The 22,064-nt window shown below is 34.0% G+C and overlaps 1 long non-coding RNA gene and 1 pseudogene across 1 annotated transcript; both read left to right on the top strand.

Annotated features, from left to right (window-relative positions):
- Nucleotides 1-8,965: 8,965 nt before the first annotated feature.
- Nucleotides 8,966-11,205, top strand: LOC117916959 (annotated as a pseudogene).
- Nucleotides 11,206-13,424: 2,219 nt separating this feature from the next.
- On the top strand, nt 13,425-14,580 carry LOC117915961. The gene is made up of 2 exons (XR_004651492.1): nt 13,425-13,736; nt 14,323-14,580. It is a non-coding gene; the product is annotated as an uncharacterized LOC117915961 (long non-coding RNA).
- The last annotated feature ends 7,484 nt before the right edge of the window (nt 14,581-22,064 follow it).

Raw genomic sequence — 22,064 nt, 5'->3', positions numbered from 1 at the left:
TAAAGGAGAACAACCCCTACAAATATGTATGCTTAATGAGAGAAACAGGGGTTATGAAAGGAAAAGTTGATGTAGTTGTTGACTATTATTATTATTATTATTATTTTAATTATAGGAAAATGCTAAGGTATTTTAGTGGTATTTACCATACAATATATCTAGATTATTGAAAAAAAATGGTGAGATTTATATTGTTGATTAAGGGTATAAGTCAATACAATTAAGGTTATGTTTGGTTCTCGAAAAGCATTAAGAAAAGAAAAGAGATGTTAAGGAAAATAATTTTTTTACATTTAGTTTAATTATACAAAATGCGAAAGAAAATAAAATATAATTAAAATTTTGTTGGAAATACATGTATTTTAAAATTATTTATTGTTTACATAACGAAAGAAAATAAGTTAAATGAATTTAAAAATATATATAAAAATAATTTATTAAATGTGAGTCTATTTTTTATTTTCTTTCAATTTTTTTTCTTCCATTTTTCTTTTTTATTTTATTTTCTTCACATTTTCTCTTAAATTTTTTAGGAATCAAATATAGCCTAAGGAATAGTAGAAATAAATGTAATTAGAGTATAAACAATAAAACTAAAAATTATATATGTGACACTGTTTGAGAGATGATGTTCTTTTTTATATAGATATTGAAGAAGTGGGTTTAGACCCTTAATAATAATGATAAATTATATATTTAAGTGATTGATAGAAATAAGGTACGAGAAAATAGGGAACCAAACTCCCCTCATAAGTCATTTCATTTTAGGAGAATTCTATAGTGCCTTTGGAGGTATCATGTCTCAATTTTTTTTTTCAGCCGTTGAATGAAACAGATTGAATCTCAGCCATCCAAATGAAAAGTAAAAAAAAAAAAAAAAAATCGGCTGAAATAGGGTACCTCCCCCTCTTGTTATCTCCCATTTTTCTCATTTTCCCCCCCTAATTTGTTGTCTTCTCCTCCATAGCCGGCCGTGTAGCTCTTCCCCCTCCTATTCTCTTACCCTTATCCCGTTTCCCTCCCCCCTTCCCCCCATAATTTCCTCTCATCCTCCATAGTCGGTTGCGTAGCTATTCCCCATCCAATTCTCTCACTCATTTCCCGTTTTCCCCCCGCCTAATTTGCTCTCCTCTCTAGTCCACTTCCCATTCTCATTCTCCACTTCTTTGAACTTTTTAAAAATTTTGGGGACTTCATATGATTTGGATATTGTTTAAATAGGTTCATTATACTTACGAGGTGCTCAAATGATTTCCAAAAAAAATCAAAATCCAAAAATACTAAATAATTACCAAGGCTACGAAGAATGTGAGGATTCCTCACATTCTTTGTACCCTCCCCATTATCCACTTCTTTGATACTTAAAAACAATAAATTGGGACTTCATATGGCTTGGATATTGTTTAAATAGGTTCATTACAATTAGGAGGTTGTCAAATGATTTCCGAAAAAATCAAAATCCAAAAATACTAAAAATCATCAATGGTACGAAGAATGTGAGGATTCCTCACATTCTTCATACCCTTCCCATTCTTCACTTCTTTGATACTTCAAAAAAAAAAAAAAAATTGGGACTTCATATTGCTTGGATATTGTTTAAATAGGTTCATTACAATTAGGAGGTTGTCAAATGATTTTCGGAAAATCAAAATCCAAAAATACTAAAAATCATTAATGGTACGAAGAATGTGAGGATTCCCCACATTCTTCGTACCCTTCCCATTCTCCACTTCTTTGAACTTTTCAAAAAAAAATTGGGACTTGATATGGCTTGGATATTGTTTAAATAGGTTTATTATACTTAGGAGGTGTTCAAATGTTGCCCGAAAAAATCAAAATTCAAAAATACTTCAAAAATTAGCAAGGCTACGTAGAATGTGAGGATTCCTCACATTCTTTGTACCCTTCCCATTCTCCACTTCTTTGAACTTTTTAAAAATTTTGGGGACATCATATGGCTTGTATATTGTTTAAATAGTTTCATTACACTTACGAGGTGGTCAAATGATTTCCGAAAAATCCAAATCCAAAAATACTAAAAAATTACCAAGGGTATGAAGAATGTGAGGAACCCTCACATTCTTCGTACCCTTCTCATTCTCCACTTCTTTGAACTTTTCAAAAAATTTTGGGACATCATATGGCTTGAATATTGTTTAAATAGGTTTATTACACTTAGGAGGTGTTCAAATGTTGCTAAAAAAAAATCAAAACTCAAAAATACTAAAAAATAAGCAAGGGTATGTAGAATGTGAGGAATCCTCAAATCTTCGTACCCTTCCCATTTTCCACTTGTTTGAACATTTTAAAAATTTTGGGGACTTCATATGGAATGGATATTGTTTAAATAGGTTCATTACACTTAGGAGGTGGTAAAATGATTTCCAGAAAAATAAAAATCCAAAAATACTAAAAAATTATCAAGGGGTATGAAGAATGTGAGGATTCCCATTCTCCATTTCTTTGAACTTTTTAAAAAACATTGGGGACTCCATATGGCTTGGATATTTTTTAAATAGGTTCATTACACTTAGGAAGTGGTCAAATGATTTTCGAAAAAATCAAAATCCAAAAATACTAAATAATTACCAAGGGTACGAAAAATGTGAGAATTCCTCTCATTCTTCGTACCCTCCCCATTATCCACTTCTTTGATACTTTAAAAAACAATTGTGACTTCATATGACTTGGATATTGTTCAAATAGGTTCATTACACTTAGGAGGTGGTCAAATGATTTCCAAAAAAATAAAAATAAAAAAATACTAAAAAATTATCAAGGGTACGAAGAATGTGAGGATTCCTCATAGTCTTTGTACCCTCCCCATTATCCACTTCTTTGATACTTGAAAAAAAAATTGGGACTTCATATGGTTTGGATATTATTTAAATAGGTTCATTACAGTTAGGAGGTTGTCAAATGATTTTAGGAATAATCAAAATCCAAAAATACTAAAAATCATTAATGGTACGAAGAATGTGAGGAATCCTCACATTCTTCGTACCCTTCCCATTCTCCACTACTTTGATACTTAAAAAAAAAAAAATGGGACTTCATATGGCTTGGATATTGTTTAAATAGGTTCATTACAGTTAGGAGGTTGTCAAATGATTTTCGGAAAAATCAAAATCCAAAAATATTAAAAATCATCAATGGTACGAAGAATGTGAGGATTCCTCACATTCTTTGTACCCTTCCCATTCTCCACTTCTTTGAACTTTTCAAAAAATTTTGGGACTTGATATGACTTGGATATTGTTTAAATAGGTTTATTACACTTAGGAGGTGTTCAAATGTTGCCCGAAAAAATTAAAATTAAAAAATACTAAAAAAATTAGCAAGGCTAAGTAGGATGTGAGGATTCCTCACATTCTTTGTACTCTTCCCATTCTCCACTTCTTTGAACTTTTTAAAAATTTTGGGGACATCATATGACTTGGATATTGTTTAAATAGGTTCATTACACTTACGAGGTAGTGAAATGATTTCCGAAAAATCAAAATCCAAAAATACTAAAAAATTACTAAGGATATGAAGAATGTGAGGAACCCTCACATTCTTCGTACCCTTCTCATTCTCCACTTCTTTGAACTTTTTAAAAAATTTTGGGACATCATATGGCTTGAATATTGTTTAAATAGGTTTATTACACTTAGGAGGTGTTCAAAAGTTGCTAAAAAAAAATCAAAACTCAAAAATACTAAAAAATCAGCAAGGGTATGTAGAATGTGAGGAATCCTCAAATCCTCGTACCCTTCCCATTTTCCACTTGTTTGAACATTTTAAAAATTTTGGGGACTTCATATGGCATGGATATTGTTTAAATAGGTTCATTACACTTAGGAGGTGGTCAAATGATTTCCAAAAAAATAAAAATCCAAAAATACTAAAAAATTATCAAGGGGTATGAAGAATGTGAGGATTCCCATTCTCCATTTCTTTGAACTTTTTAAAAAACATTGGGGACTCCATATGGCTTGGATATTTTTTAAATAGGTTCATTACACTTAGGAAGTGGTCAAATGATTTCCGAAAAAATCAAAATCCAAAAATACTAAATAATTACCAAGGGTACGAAAAATGTGAGAATTCCTCTCATTCTTCGTACCCTCCCTATTATCCACTTCTTTGATACTTAAAAAAAAATTGTGACTTCATATGACTTGGATATTGTTTAAATAGGTTCATTATACTCAGGAGGTGGTCAAATGATTTCCAAAAAAATAAAAATAAAAAAATACTAAAAAATTATCAAGGGTACGAAGAATGTCAGGATTCCTCATAGTCTTTGTACCCTCCCCATTATCCACTTCTTTGATACTTAAAAAAAAATAATAAAAAAATTGGGACTTCATATGGCTTGGATATTGTTTAAATAGGTTCATTACAGTTAGGAAGTTGTCAAATGATTTCTAGAAAAATCAAAATCCAAAAATACTAAAAATCATCAATAGTACGAAGAATGTGAGGATTTCTCACATTCTTTGTACCCTTCCCATTCTCCACTTCTTTGATACTTAAAAAAAAAAAAAAAAATTGGGACTTCATATAGCTTGGATATTGTTTAAATAGGTTCATTACAGTTAGGAGGTTGTCAAATGATTTTCGGAAAAATCAAAATCCAAAAATACTAAAAATCATCACAAAAATGTGAGGTTTCCTCACATTCTTTGTACCCTTCCCATTCTCCACTTCTTTGAACTTTTCAAAAAAAATTGGGACTTGATATGGCTTGGATATTGTTTAAATAGGTTTATTACACTTAGGAGGTGTTCAAATGTTGTCCGAGAAAATCAAAATTCAAAAATACTAAAAAATTAGCAAGGGTACGAAGAATGTGAAGATTCTTCACATTCTATGTACCCTTCTCATTCTCCACTTCTTTGAACTTTTTTAAAAAAATTGGGGACTCCATATGGCTTGGATATTTTTTAAATAGGTTCATTACAGTTAGGAAGTGGTCAAATAATTTCCAAAAAAAATAAAAATCCAAAAATACTAAATAATTACCAAGGGTACGAAAAATGTGAGAATTCCTCTCATTCTTCGTACCCTCCCCATTATCCACTTCTTTGATACTTTAAAAAAAAATTGTGACTTCATATGACTTGGATATTGTTTAAATAGGTTCATTACACTTAGGAGGTGGTCAAATGATTTCCAAAAAAAAAAAAAAAAAAATACTAACAAATTATCAAGGGTACGAAGAATGTGAGGATTCCTCACAGTCTTTGTACCCTTCCCATTATCCACTTCTTTGATACTTGAAAAAAAAAATTTGGACTTCATATGGTTTGGATATTGTTTAAATAGGTTCATTACAGTTAGGAGGTTGTCAAATGATTTCCGGAATAATCAAAATCCAAAAATACTAAAAATCATCAATGGTACGAAGAATGAGAGGAATCCTCACATTCTTCGTACCCTTCCCATTCTCCACTTCTTTGATACTTAAGAAAAAAAAAATGGGACTTCATATGGCTTGGATATTGTTTAAATAGGTTCATTACAGTTAAGAGGTTGTCAAATGATTTTCGAAAAAATCAAAATCCAAAAATATTAAAAATCATCAATGGTACGAAGAATGTGAGGATTCCTCACATTCTTTGTACCCTTCCCATTCTCCACTTCTTTGAACTTTTCAAAAAAAAATTGGGACTTTATATGACTTGGATATTGTTTAAATAGGTTTATTACACTTAGGAGGTGTTCAAATGTTGCCCGAAAAAATTAAAATTCAAAAATACTAAAAAAATTAGCAAGGCTAAGTAGAATGTGAGGATTCCTCACATTCTTTGTACTCTTCCCATTCTCCACTTCTTTGAAATTTTTAAAAATTTTGGGCACATCATATGACTTGGATATTGTTTAAATAGGTTCATTAGACTTACGAGGTGGTGAAATGATTTCCGAAAAATCAAAATCCAAAAATACTAAAAAATTACCAAGGATATGAAGAATGTGAGGAACCCTCACATTCTTCGTACCCTTCTCATTCTCCACTTCTTTGAAGATTTCAAAAAAATTTGGGACATCATATGGCTTGGATATTGTTTAAATAGGTTTATTACACTTAGGAGGTGTTCAAATGTTGCCCAAAAAAATCAAAATTCAAAAATACTAAAAAATTAGGAAGGGTATGTAGAATGTGAGGAATCCTCAAATTCTTTGTACCCTTCCCATTTTCCACTTGTTTGAACATTTTAAAATTTTTGAGGACTTCATATGGCATGGATATTGTTTAAATAGGTTCATTACACTTAGGAGGTGGTCAAATGATTTCCGGAAAAATAAAAACCCAAAAATACTAAAAAATTATCATGGGTACAAAGAATGTGAGGATTCCCATTCTCCATTTCTTTGAACTTTTTAAAAAAATTGGGGACTCCATATGGCTTGGATATTTTTTAAATAAGTTCATTACACTTAAGAGGTGGTCAAATGATTTCTGAAAAAAACAAAATCCAAAAATACTAAATAATTACCAAGGGTACGAAAAATGGGAGAATTCCTCTCATTCTTTGTACCCTCCCTATTATCCACTTCTGTGATACTTAAAAAAAAAATTGTGACTTCATATGACTTGGATATTGTTTAAATAGGTTCATTATACTCAGGGGGTGGTCAAATGATTTCCAAAAAAATAAAAATAAAAAAATACTAAAAAATTATCAAGGGTACGAAGAATGTCAGGATTCCTCATAGTCTTTGTACCTTCCCCATTATCCACTTCTTTGATACTTAAAAAAAAATAATAAAAAAATTGGGACTTCATATGGCTTGGATATTGTTTAAATAGGTTCATTACAGTTAGGAGGTTGTCAAATGATTTTCGGAAAAATCAAAATCCAAAAATACTAAAAATCATCAATGGTACGAAAAATGTGAGGATTCCTCACATTCTTCGTACCCTTCCCATTCTCCACTTCTTTGAACTTTTCAGAAAAAATTGGAACTTGATATGGCTTGGATATTGTTTAAATAGGTTTATTACACTTAGGAGGTGTTCAAATGTTGTCCGAGAAAATCAAAATTCAGAAATACTAAAAAATTAGCAAGGGTACGAAGAATGTGAAGATTCTTCACATTCTACGTACCCTTCTCATTCTCTACTTCTTTGAACTTTTTAAAAAAAATTGGGGACTCCATATGGCTTGGATATTTTTTAAATAGGTTCATTACACTTAGGAAGTGGTCAAATGATTTCCAAAAAAATCAAAATCCAAAAATACTAAATAATTACCAAGGGTACGAAAAATGTGAGAATTCCTCTCATTCTTCGTACCCTCCCCATTATCCACTTCTTTGATACTTTTAAAAAAAAATTGTGACTTCATATGACTTGGATATTGTTTAAATAGGTTCATTATACTTAGGAGGTGGTCAAATGATTTCCAAAAAAATAAAAATAAAAAAATACTAAAAAATTATCAAGGGTACGAAGAATGTGAGGATTCCTCACAGTCTTTGTACCCTCCCCATTATCCACTTCTTTGATACTTGAAAAAAAAAAATTGGGACTTCATATGGTTTGGATATTGTTTAAATAGGTTCATTACAGTTAGGAGGTTGTCAAATGATTTCCGGAATAATCAAAATCCAAAAATACTAAAAATCATCAATGGTACGAAGAATGTGAGGAATCCTCACATTCTTCGTACCCTTCCCATTCTCCACTTCTTTGAACTTTTTAAATTTTTTTGGAACTTCATATGACTTGGATATTGTTTAAATAGGTTCATTACACTTAGGAGGTGTTCAAATGATTTCCGAAAAAAATCAAAATCCAAAAATACTAAAAAAATTATCAAGGATACGAAGAATGTGAGGAATCCTCACATTCTTCCTAACCTTCTAATTTTCCACTTCTTTGAATTTTTAAAATTTTTTGGGGATTTCATCTGACTTGAATATTATTTTAATAGGTTAATTACACTTAGGGGTGTTTAATAGATGAAAAAAATAATCATAATCCAAAAATATTAAATAATTAGTATGGGATAAGAATTCGAGGATTCCATGTTCTCTACTTTTTAAACTTTTAAAAGTTTTTGAAAAATCAAAATGATAAAAAAAAAAATTAGAGAGGAGTGTGAAATTCCATATTGTTACTAATTATATTTATTTTTTGTATTTTCAATATTTTGAACCAATATTTTATGTAATTAAATGTAAATTATAATAATTATTTTATTAATATAATTTTCAATTGAGTACATAATTATCTTAATGTTTGAGCAATGTATACTTATTTAAATTTATTTCAATTTTTTTTCATTTTTTTTATAGAAGTCTAATTAGGCTTGCAATTCATTGAAATTATTCAATTATTTTATTTTTTCACTTCTTAAACCAGTTATATTGCTTTTTGCATTTTCAATATTCATTGATTTTTTTCCACAAATAATTTCAATTCAAAATTAAATAAATTAACTAACTCTCAATTTATAAATTTTGTTATCAATTTTTTTTTTTTTACAATATTCAGCTTATTTTACTTTTAATTTTTTTCCTTCATCTCCTTGGTTTATCACTTTATGTTACAAAATAAAATAAATTCTAATTTCTTTTTGAAGAAAATTTGTATTTTTTTAAATTTTTCAATTTTTTTAAAAGAATTCATCATATTATATAATTGGATGTTGTAAAGAATTAAAACTTTTGTGTTGCATTGGATTATTTTATTTATTTTATTTTATTTTATTCACAATCCTAACATGTGGCAAATGGAACATCGAGGTACCGAAAAGGATATATAGGTACCAAAGCATGACCCTTATAATTTTTATTTTTATATTTTTTATAAGCTAATGAAAATAACTAGACATTTACAAATGTGGTCATTCGCTGGACGCGTTATGCGATGGACTGGCTTCCGAGTGGATGAGTTAAAGACCAAGAGGATTTGGGCCAAGAACTCATAGCATCCATTATTAGTCTACCTTCCCTGAAGAAAGGGGAAGAGATGGCAGAGATTGTTGTCACTGTAGTCACCGATAGGTTGCTCTCCTTGCTCGCTGATGAAGCCAGATTATTGAGAGGTGTCCACACCGAAGTTGAAGGTATCAAAACAGAGCTGCTCTACATCCAAGCTTTCCTCAAGGATACAGATGCAAAGGCCGTGAAACGAGACACCAGCCAAGGCGTTAAAACTTGGGTCCAAGAACTAAGGGAGACGGCTTATTGCATAGAAGATCTCGTCGATGAATACATACTTCACTTTGCAAATCCCCCTCATCGGCGTGGGGTCCTTGGTTTCCTCTGTAAGATTTCTCACCTACTCCCGAAACTGAAAGCACGCCATGAGATAGCCTCCAAGGTCCAGGATCTCAAGCTAAAGGTGGGTAAACTGAAGGAAGCAAATTCAACTTATGGGTTTGTTAGTTCATTTGAGCTAGGATCAGGCAGCTGTAGTGGTACAAGTGTTCCATGGCATGACCCGGGAGTGACATCTCTTTTCATCGAAGACGCCGAAATTGTGGGTATTGAATCTCACAAGGGTGAATTGATAAAATGGCTGGTAGAGGAGCTCCAGAACGAACAGTGATTTCGGTGGTGGGCATGGGCGGGCTTGGCAAGACAACTCTTGCCAAGAAGGTTTATGACAACAAGAGGATGGTGGACCACTTCGATTGCCATGCTTGGATCACTGTGTCTCAGTCATTCAAGATGGAGGAGGTACTTCGGAACGTGATAAAACAATTCTATCAAGCAAGGAAAGAGTCAATTCCTGATGGTACCGATGCAATGGACGAGATGTCTCTTATTACTCGACTTAGGGAGTATTTGGAGGATAAAAGGTATGTCGTTGTTTTTTATGATGTTTGGAAATTAGAGTTCTAGAGATTTATTAAATATGTTTTACCAGAAAACAAAAGAGGTAGCAGGATAGTAATTACAACACGAAATGTTGAAGTAGGTTCTGCTGTTAAAGAATCTTCATTTCATTATATCCACAATCGTCAAGCTCTACCTCCCGAAAGTTCCTGGGAACTCTTCTGTAAGAAGGCATTTCAGGGTTGTTGCTGTCCTCCTGAATTAGAGAAAATTTCCCTTGATATTGTTAAAAGATGTGAAGGATTGCCGCTTGCAATTGTGGCAATGGGCGGTGCTTTATCAACCAAAGAGAAGAATGAGTTAGAATGGCAGAAATTTAATGATAGCCTTGGTTCCCAATTAGAAAGTAATCCCCATCTTGAAAGTATCACTAAAATTCTCTCCCTCAGTTATGATGACTTGCCTCACTACCTCAAGTCTTGTTTCTTGTACTTTGCCATTTTTCCAAAGGACTACTCCATTAATTGTGGAAGACTCATCCGACTGTGGATAGCTGAAGGATTTGTCAAAGGAAAGAAAGGAATAACATTGGAACAGGTTGCCGAAGAATACTTGACTGAACTGATTCATAGAAGCTTGGTTCAATTGTCCCACATGGATTATAGAGGGAAAATTAGAAGTTGCAGAGTCCATGATTTGATGCGTGAGATTATCCTCAGAAAGGCCGAGGAGTTGAGTTTTTGTCGTTCTTTTGGGGAAGAAGACTCAAGCTTTGATGGAAAATTTCGGCGTGGATCAGTTCAAAAAAGCACAGATAATGTTGTGGAGACTATTAATAGGAACCCACATATTCGCTCAATTTTGCTTTTTGACATTGATGCAGTGCCCATGCTCTTTACAGGTACATCCCTTACCAACTTTAAGCTTTTGAAAGTATTGGATTTTGAAGATTCTCCTCTATATAGTGTTCCAGAAGATTTGGGAAATCTGTTCCACTTGAGGTACTTAAGTCTGAGGAAGACAAAAGTTAAGATGCTTCCAAAGTCCATAGGTAAGTTACAGAACCTACAAACTTTGGATCTCAAACATTCCCTTGTGGATGCGCTTCCAGTTGAGATCAAGAAGCTTCAAAAGCTGCGCCATATTCTAGCCTATTCTTATAACCACGATTCTGAATGGGCATTCGCTCATGTTAGAGGAGTACTTGTAGGGGAGGGGATTGGCAGTATGGTAGAGTTGCAGAAGCTGTGTTATGTGGAGGCAAATCACGGGAAGGGCCTAATTGCGGAGCTGGGAAAGCTGAAACAGTTGAGGAAGCTGGGCATTACAAACCTTATGAAAGAAGACGGGCTAAGTCTTTGTGCCTCCATTTCAAATATGAAGTACCTTGAAGCTTTATGCATATGTGCAAGGGATGATGATTGATTACTACTCAAAAAGTGCTATTTGATAGCTTTTAATTAATCCTTTTAAACACTTTTGAGTAGTAGTTAGTTCCTTTTAACCCAATTAGCATGTTAAGGCCCCTTTCAATCAATTCTAATCAAATTGTGTAAGTTTTGGTGTTTTTGTTAGTATTTTGATCACCAAAGCATTATGAGATTGAGGAGAGTTTTATGGAATCCTTGGAAAAGAATGGGAAGCTTAGAGGCATGAAGAATCAAAGCTTTGAAGCACTTTTGCCATAAACAAGTCTGGAATGCAAGGGGAAGCAAAGAGGATCCAGCCATGAAGCATTCTTGATGACAGTCACTGCAGCCACTTTTGGAGCACTTCCTGATGTCCAATTTATGCATGCTATATGTCATTTGAAAGCTTAGGAAGTCAACAATCCAATGCTTTAAACCGTGTGCAATTCTGAGTTGAAATGAGGAAGTTACAGCCTTTAGAAGATACTGCTCCAAGCTGAAGGAAGGATTCAGAAAAGTGCTGCGGAATCAGCCTTTTGTTGCGAGATATTTCGCAACACTTTTGCATAGTGCTATGGATTTCCCCTGAAGCTTCACGCCGCGATGGAAGCCCAGCACCACAAGATGGAAGTCAACTTTGTGAAGGTGTTGAATCAGCTGGTTGCTATGAAGAAATTTCGCAGCCCCTCTTGTGCACCTGCGAAATTTCGCAGACCTCACTTTCACCTGCGAAGTGGTCCTGAGTGCTTCCCGATATTTGTAACCGACACTTGGAGATAATTTTCATTAGATTTTTGTTGCCTAAATGCCCAAATTCTCCTTGTAAGTCACCAATGATAGGATTCCTTAGTTTTTAAGTTAGGAATTTGGCTAAAATATCAATGTAATAGTTGATTATGTGATTTTGGTATAAAGAGAGCCCGAGGAGCCTGTTCTGAGGGTGTTAGAGTGATGAACCTTTTGTAAAAGTTTCAAAGGAAGAAATACACAGAGCTTGAGCTTGAGCTCTGCTTTACCTTCTCTCTTTGATTGTGTTTTTACTTATTTTACTAAGTTATGCACTCTCTGAGGAGTTTTCCCCAGAGAATGAGTAACTAAACTTTTTAGTTCCTTGGAGTTAAGGTTGCCGGGAAAGGTTCCAAGTGCAAGAATTAGAAGCTTTGTGGTTTCAACTATGAATGAAGAGTAAGTGTGTCCCATGAATGGTTTCTAATGTTTTTAGTTAACTTAAAACACCTTGGAGTCACCTGGGCCAACACTTGGTAAGGCAAGTGATCTCTAACCATGGAGATGCACTAGTTTACCCCTTGCGAGCCTCTGGTAGGTGACTTGAAGGTAGGATTTTCTAGAATAGCCAACACTTGGTAAGCTTTTGGACTCTTAGGAGACATCCATTAGTTACCTCTTGCGAGCTTTTGACGGGTAATCCAAGGTTAAAGATCACCTTGAATGGTAAAGGCTAGTGAGAGGCTCAAACCATTGCAAGTTGTATCAGTGAGAGAATTAAAGCTGAAATCCAATTAAGGGATGCATTTGTGCAGCACCTGTTAGAGAATTGACTTTATGTTAATTCTCTAATGTGAGGAAGTGAACCAACTGACTGGAGCTATGCTTTTGCTTGAGGAATCTCCCCTGTAGACCTGAATCTCCAAGGAATGCTTTTTCTCTTAAGTTATTTTCATTACTTGTTGTGTTGTTAATCTGAGTCCAAACCTTTTTCAACCAAAGTTTGTGTTTTATTTCTTAAGCTAACCTTGAAATGGAACAGCACCAATTCACTTTGAATTGGTATCATTTTCAACTTGAGTACCCTTCCTAGTGGAACGATCCTAGAGCCACTATGCTATAGTAGCTTTGTATTTGCTACCCTAGTTCACGGTGTTATAGGTTACAAATATTGTTGATTACTCTCGCCATCAAGGAGCACCAGCTGGACACGAACCAGCTGAGACACCAATTAGGCATGAATCAATGATGTTCTCAAGTTAGAAGCTATATCTGATCCACCCAGATATCTTAGAACTCTCTATATCCAAGGACGCTTAAGCAGGTTGCCGGAATGGCTTCCCACACTTCAAAGTCTAGTTTGTGTAAGTTTTACAAGGTCCAGGTTAAGCTATGATCCAATGGAAGTCCTCCAAGCTCTGCCTAATCTAGTGGAGCTTGGGCTCATCAATGCATATGACGGTGAATGTTTGTGTTTTGAGGTATTAACATTTCAGAAACTTAAACATTTACTTCTCCATGACATGAGGGGACTGAAAACCTTGAAAATACACGAAGGAGCACTGCCTCTACTCGAACATCTTGAAATTGGGCCTAGCCCACAAATTGGGGAGGTGCCATCTGGCATTCGCCTGCTCAAAAGCCTTACAAGTATTCATTTTTGGGGCATGCCAAGAGAATTCACGCGTAGTATGTTACCAGAGGATGGCCAAAAATGTCACATAGTTGAACATGTCCCCAATGTCTTTTTCCACTTTTTTCATTCTGGAGGCTACAGCACCAAGGCACTAAGATGACCACCAAAAATGTCATTCCAAATCCCAGGTGAGTTTATTGCAAACTTTCATGCTCTTTTAGTTGGTATGAAGTTACCTCTTGAGTAAGTTGAATCAGAATTTAACTCATTTGACCTGGGGACAGTGTGGGAATCGTCCCATGTCTGGTTGCACTATCTTTTTTTGCTTGAATTGAGATCGCAGGTAACTGAAGGTCAACACAACTAATTAAATCCACCTAATTATCAGTTACATATATAGTTATATTACTTAGCTTTACACGTGGAGGATAATCTTCTTTAAATAATACAAAAAGTTTTGAACTCTGCAAAATGGTCTTCTATCATTTGAAATTTTTGGAAAATTTAAAGTATTATATTTGCATCACTTCCAATATAGTTGTTGCATTAGTCAAAGAACATAGTCTATAATGTAACTGATCCATCAATAAATGTGAAACATCTAAATTTGGAATTTAATCAATCATTTAAGTAGCAGTCCATTTAAAATAATTCCTTCAGTTTGAAAAAGTACCAAGTTTAAGATTAATCAGATGGATGGCCTTGAGTTACTCCTGATCCAGTTCTACTTAAGTAATAGATGTGGTTGTTGGTTGTGACTTAATGAAATTTCAGTGATGATTGTAGGTTGTAATTGGTGATCGACTGTTGGGCACTGATCAAGTCTGAAGGTTTGCTTACTGAAAATCAAGTTGTGTAAGGACAGTTCTTTGAGCATCCCATATAATGTCGATATGATGCTTTTCTCCTTTTCCATGGTTGTATTATTGTTACTTTCCCTTCAGGGATAAAGGAAATCCCAACTTCTAGAATATGCAGTACTGTTTATGGTTCTAATCAATTAATAGGAATTCTTGGTGGAAGTGTTCGTTATGTTTGTTTGGTTGTTAGGTTTTTAACTTCAACCATGTCTCCATGTTGATGGTTCTGAACTATTTCTTAATTTGTTGCTCCTTTGAGAAGTGCAATGTTTTCACATGTCCCATGTTAATATATGGAAGTGCAATTAAAGCATTATGAATCATGAAATCTTAGAGATAGTTGATACCCAAAACATATATGGGTCAGGTATGTCATTTGTAGGTGCATTAGCTACTACTGAGACATGAAATTGAGAACAAACATCTGACATACCCACTTTTTGGGCATGCAGTGTTCTTTCATTTACGACTAACCAATCCTTATTTGAAAAGAAAAATGATTTGATTTCATAAATAATTCCTCTGGTTCACATTTATAGATCCACTGACATGTGATATAACTTTTGTGGGCCACCTAGAGCCATTTTTTCTTGTTTAGAATAGTTAACGAAAGAGTTTTTGTTTTGGAATGGTTTAGTTATATTATTAAAGCAAAAAATGTTAAAAAAATAATTTTTAAAAACTATAAAAGAAAATTAACATAATTAAAATTATTTATAAACTTATACATTTTAAAATTATTTAATCTTTATAAGTTAAATGAATTTGAAGTTTTTTTTTCTCACATTTCCTTTTCTTCTTATTTTCATTTCTTTACATTTCTCCTTTGAAATCAAAGATTGGTATAATTTGTCGTAGAACCAGGGCCTATTTGTATTTGAAATATTGTCTTTATTAGTGAATGCCTCAATTCATCAATTACGCAAAAGAAGATAGGAATAGAAGTTGCTTCTCATTTATTTGAAAATCAAATAACATGTCAAAGTAATGTCAACTAAGGGTATGAGCTGGTTTTATAATGTCAATGGGTATCTAAGTTAGTTGGAAATGTAGGGTGGGTTTATAACATCAATGACAATATAAAAGCCATTGTATCATGTAACTAGACCTAATTGGAAATGGATCCGTTGGAATTAAAAAATTAAAAGTGCCAAGAAATTGTTTTTTTTTTTAGATTTACAAAAAAATTACAATAATTTTAAAAAATATGATAATTCAAAAAATATTTTTAAATCTATGATAGTTAGGAGGAATCCAATTGAAAGCTATCTTTTAAAAAGATAACTTCAATTAAATTTTAGAAGTGTTACTTAAAAAAAAAAAACATTTGTAAATTAATACCTTATGATATGTTTAAAAATAATTTTGAAACGTTCAAGTGATTGTTTTCTAAAAATTACTAGTTTTTTTGGAGAATAAAAAGGAAAGAATGGTACAGTTTTAGGAAGATTGTGAGGAGAGTTTGAAGAGGGAAAAAAGAAAAAAGAAATAGAAAGTTGCGGTGAATCAAAGACATTTAAGGAGGTTGTAAAAGGAATGGATAGAGTCTTAGGATAAGATGGAGTGATCATGATGGAGAATTTTTGGGAGGTGAATGGAGAGGAGATTTCCATGATTTAGGGGCTAACCAAAAGGGTAATATTTGAGGTTGGTTTCTCTAATTTTTGAGGAAAAGGAAAGTTAAAATTTTTTTAGTAGTAACAAGGGGATTAGTGAACTTGAATTTTCTTGATAGTGAGGGGATCAAAAACTAGAATTTTATGGTAGTAGTAAGGGGATCAAAAACCACAATTTTCTGTTAGCAATAAGGGGATGGAAAACCAAAATTTTATGGCACTAGTAAGTGTTACAGTCGTAGTGAAGGATCCCTAAAATCCCTTAATATTTTTACTTTCTTTAATTTAATTTAGTACCTTTGTTTTCTTTAATTTAATTTCCTTCTATCTTTGATTTAGTGTTCTCATCTAGTCTATCCTTTGTAAGCCAAGTACCTTACATAAAATAGGGAGATTGTAATGGGAAATATCTTAGAAAAATTCTCAATAAGAAAACACAAGATTTGTTCTCTCAAATTGCCTTTTTTCTTTGGGTGATAAGAATTGGTATAAGAGAAAGGTCTTGGCGCCAATCATAGTGAAAGAGACTAGAGTGCAAGAACAACATAGACTTGAAGGGATTGTTAATCAATTGAAGGACTCATCAAATAAACAAGCAGCTGCCTTATTGGAACTATTAAAGATGATTACAACTATGAACCTGAAATTTGAACACATAACTTCTAGAGTAGAGGAGTTAAGTAATAAGGACAATACTTCAATCAATAGAAGAGAGATGGACTATAACTTACATGGTACAAACTCCTTTCAAATACAACTTTCCAAACTTATTTTTCAAATTTTAAAGGTGGGAATCCTAGTGGGTGGATTTACAAATGTGATAGATTTTTTAAAATTAATGGAATTAGGGATCATGAGAAGGTAGAATTGGATTCCTTATATTTAGAAGGAAAGAGTTAGGAATGGTTTCAAGGGTATGAGGCTAATAACAAGGAAATCAATTGGGGACAATTTTTATTAGATGTTGTTTCTAGGTTTGACCCTAGTACTTATGATAGTCCTATTGGGAAAATAATCAAATTAAAATAAACCTACAGTTAGAGTGTACCAACAGTAGTTTGAAATATTGATGGCCAGAATTAATGGATTACTAGAGGAATTTTTTGTTCAATGTTTCATTAGTGGCTTGAAAGAGGCTATTAAAAATTAAGTTAACATGCTTTAACCGAACAAACTAGTCCAAGCTATCGAGTTAGCACTATTGTAAGAAATGACAATGGAGACAATTCTCAAGGAACTTAAAGGCTCTAATAGAAGTGGGGGCAGTATATTGAACTTTACAAGAATCAGAATGAATAAAATGAGACTAAGAAGTTTCAGTGTTTGGGAAATTTTAGGTTCTTGGGTTGGGTGTGAGGAAATGTAGACCAAATATCAGACCACGGTGTTTTGAGTTTTATTTATTTATTTATTTATTATTTATAATCTTCCTACTGATATCGAGACATGGTTGCTGGTGGCATTGAGGCATGGAGGGGCAATTTAGGAACATAAAATAGAGTTAGCAAAGAGTGCACAAAAATGATAATATTTTCTCCTTTGACAATCAAATCTCATATTCCAACACATTAGGATTTGAATACTATATTACTTTTAGGTTTTAGAGTAGAGGAAGGAGAGAAACTTAGTGATTTTCAGATGGTTTTAGAAGAAAAGAGGCGCAAACCAGAGTGGGCAAAGCTCCTGAGCTTTCTTTGCTGGCTTCTGGTAGTAAACACATCTAGCTCAAAGCCAAACATACATTTGTTTTGAAGAAGGATCAAAAGGTAAGTGTGAGCTCTATGTCTCTATTTTCTTCATTACTTTGCTTGTTTCTTTACACTATTTGGACTGGGTGTGGGTTTAAGGCTGTACTTTTGATCTTCTTGTTGATCTTTGAGATGATTGTAGGCTTATTGTTATTGTTTTATATATGTTGTTCCTCTTGATTTTGTTAGAAGATGATTTCACCCTATTTTACCTCTACTGCTAAGTGCTCGAAAATCATGTTTTGTTCATATTTGATTTAATCTCTTTCACTCGATCAACAAGCTCACTAATAATCCATGTAGTGGAGTTTCAACCGATGTCCTATGTTATTTGTTTTGTTATGCTCTCATTTTGGAGACGTTTCTTTGCTATGGTTTTCCTCTGTTTCTAGTTCTTATCCAAATACATGAGCCACGAGGAAGGAAACTGTGGGCATTGATTTTTTTCTGCCTTGGACTTGGTTTTCAGTAGTTAGGAATGCAATTTTCATTGGGAAATAAATGGAAGATGTGTCCTGCAAGGCCTAGTAATGTGTACATTCGAGTTGAAAAGGGTTTCATGTCTAAACTGAAGAATCTGCGCATAGAAGTTGAAGTATTTGGAATTGGTAATATAACCACCGATGTGGGAACAAACAATGAAAAAGCTATTGGCGAATGAGTTCTATATTGGTCTTAAACAATGGAGAGTCTCTCCTGGCTCTAGTTCACAGGTCATGGATGACAATAGGAAGCAAACCCTAGAGAGTATAGACCCACCAGCAAAGCAATAGTAGGTTGTTCTTGTGCAATTCTTCTAGTGGTGGTTATCGAAATTCCATAACAATGCTTGATTCGTTCCCAATTGGTGTCTCAACTGATTCATGTCTTCTCAATGGTCCCTAACAGTGGTACCATTTGATTCGTGTCCAGCTGGTGTCCCTTGATTGTGGTCCTTAGAAGGGAGTAATCAACAAAATTTATAACCTATTACACCATGTACTAGGATAACCTTAGCTAGCATAGCATAGTGGCTCTAGGTTCGTTCACTGGGATGGGTTTTCACTTCACAATTGATATTAATTCAAAGCTGAATTGGTGCCTTTTCATTTCAAGGTTAGCTTTAAAAGAAAACATAAACTTTGGTTGAAAAAAGATTGGTTTTAAGCTAACCAAAAATAGTAACTGATTTTAATTACAAAGAAAAGTGTTTCTTGGAGTTTAGATCACTAGGCTCAGGTTCCTTATACAAAAAGGGAGTTCCGGTCACTTGTTTCTTTTCCTCGCATTAGAGAATTAACATATAGTTAATTCTCTAACCGGTGTGGTACAAATGCTTTCCATTAATGGGTTCAAACACTAAATCCCTCTCACTGATGCATCTTACAATGGCTCATGCCTCTCACCTAGCATTTGCCATTCAAGGTGATCTTTAACCTTGGATTACCTATCAAAAGCTCGCAAGAGATAACTAATGGATGTCTCCTTGGAGTCCAAAAGCTTACCAAGTGTTGGCTATTCTAGAAAATCCTACCTCTAAACCACCTCCCAAAGGCTCGTAAGAGATAAACAAGTGCATCTCAATGGATGGAGATCACTTGCCTTACCAAGTGTTGGCCCAGGTGATTTAAAGGCATTTTAAGTTAACTAAAAAGATAAAAACCATTAACGGGTCACACTTTCTCTTCATTAAAAACTAAAACAACAAAACTTCCAATTTATGCATGTGGAAACTTACTCCGCTTTCTTCACTCCAAGAGACGAAGAGCCTAGCCTCTCATCCTCTGAGGAAAAATCCTCAGAGTTTGATTGGCTAGAAATAAAAATAACGAGAAAACCAAAATATGAAGGAAAAATAGAGCAAGTGCTTTGTAAAATATATATCTTCCTCCCGTCGGATTACATGATGATATGAGAACAAGCTCCCGACAGATTGATTATATGATTATGTAAAGAAAATTTAAAAACTATATATAAGGGGTTATTCACCCTTTGTTCTTACTTAAAGACTAAGGAATCCTATGATAGGTGGGTTACAAGGAGAGTTTAGGGATTTAGACATCAAATATCTAAAGCAAAAAATCTCAAAATGTCTGTCGCACATATCGGGAAGCTTCAGGAGAACACCGCGGCACTGTGCAAAATGGCTGCAAAATTTTCGCAGCAAAATGACAACATTTTCGCAGCCAAAGGCTGATTTCGCAGTCGTGCAACATTCTGCCTTCAGCTTGGAGTGACCTGCTTGCAATGGCTGTAACTCCTTCATTTCAACTCCGAATCGTGCATCGTTTGAAGCATTAGATTTTTGACTTCTTGAGCTTCGAAACAACATATAGTATGCATAAATTGGACTTCATGAAGTTCTCCAAAAGTGGCTGAAATGACTGTCATCAAGAATGCTTCATGGTAGATTTCTCTTTGCTTCCCCTCCTTGCATTCTGGATTTGCTTATGGCAAAGGACTTTAAAGCTTCGATTCTTCATGTTTCTGAGCTTTCCATTGCTTTTCAATGGATTCCAAAGAACTCTCCTCAATCTTGGATTGCTTTGGTGATCAAAAAGCTATCAAAACACCAAAACTTAACACAATTTGATTAGAATTGATTGCAAGGGTCCTTAACATGTTAATTGGGTAAAAAGGTGATAACTACTACTCAAAAGTGTTTAAAAGGGTTAATTACAAGCTATAAAATAGCACTTTTTGAGTAGTAATCAATGCTCTTCATTACAATGAATCAGTCATTTGAGAAAATTGCGGAATTTATGCCTCTCATCCTCAATTGCCATGGGTTCTAGTGCAAACATGGAAGATTATGGATTTGAATACTCAGAAGAGGAGCTTGAGGAGCAAGATGTTGATATTGGAAATCAATATTTGATTTTAAAGGTTGTGTTGAGATGGATCCAGAAGGTGCATTTGTTGGCTTTGCTGAAGTAGTTCACATAGGATTAGAGAAAGCAGAGATACTTAGTACAAGAATATGGAGCATTGCGCAGATCCCTACCCTAATGTTAACAAATTAGAATGAAGTTTTTGGTGAAAAATTGAAACCATTTCCAGTGATGTTCTATGTCGTCTTTCCTAGAGTAGTCAATGAAGAAACCTAAACCCAAGAGTTTCCAGAAATGGAAGTCATGCATGATGATATTGTTAGGGTGATATTCCAACAAACACTAGAATTTTTCTATCATTTCTTTGTGCAAAACTAAATAGGCAATATCAACTAACAACAATAAATAAATAAACTCATGCAACAGAAAAATAAATCAGACACTAGAATTTTTACGTGGAAAACCCCAATGCGAAGAGAAAAACCACGGGACCTAGTCCATTTCAAACTTCCACTATCAACAATAATGGGTTACACCTGTCTTTTCTAAAATAATCTCTAAAGGCTGCCAAATACATCAAGAACACATATAGCCTTGTATTATACAATCTCTCTTGGCAAAAACAAAGAAAATTGGAGAAAGTATACCAAAAATGTCTTTACTGTTCATGGGCAGTAACATCAGTTCTCAAACTCAAAATTTGATCTCCACCATTTGGATTATAGCTACTTAAGTTTCAAACCTCTCCTCTAAATTTTAACTTGATCGGACCACAGATGAAGCAAGATCAACTCGTTGATTAAATATGGGCAATGGGATGCGTTTCTCTCTCTCTTCTCTTCTCTCTATTTTTTTTTTCTTTTTGTCCCTTTTTGTCTTTTTCGAATGCAACCAACTTGGTCCCTAAGCATATGGGGACCACTCCCTCACATACGAGGGAGCCCAACAAATCTCCCCCTCCCAACTCTGTGAGGGGCTCTACCAAGCCCACTTGCTTTCTATAGAATTGTAGCTTCTTTGTAGGTATTGGTTTTGTCATCATATCTGATCCATTCTCATTAGTATGGATTTTCTCAAAGCAAAACAATTTCATCTCTAGTGCATCACAAATCCAATGATATCTCACATCAATATGCTTGGATCTAGAGTGAAAAGTTGGATTCTTACTGAAATGAATAGCACTTTGACTATCATAGTAGAGTGGACACCTTTGTAGCTGTAGACCCAATTCTTATAGAAACTTTTTTATCCATAGTAACTCCTTGTTAGCTTCAATGATAGCAATATACTCAGCCTCTATGGATGAGAAAGCAACACATTTCTACAACCTTGATTGCCATGACATTGTTCCCCCTAAAAAAGTGATCAAATAACCAGAAGTAGACTTTCTAGAATCAACATTCCCAACCATATCTCATCTGTGCATCCTACAAGCACAGGTTTGTCAGTCCCAAAACATAAACATGTCTTAGAAGTACCCCT

The sequence above is a fragment of the Vitis riparia genome, chromosome 6 (genome assembly GCF_004353265.1).
Source record: "Vitis riparia cultivar Riparia Gloire de Montpellier isolate 1030 chromosome 6, EGFV_Vit.rip_1.0, whole genome shotgun sequence".
Lineage (NCBI taxonomy): Eukaryota > Viridiplantae > Streptophyta > Magnoliopsida > Vitales > Vitaceae > Vitis > Vitis riparia.
Note: the sequence above shows the minus strand (reverse complement) of the source record. Positions and strands in the feature narration are given on the sequence as shown.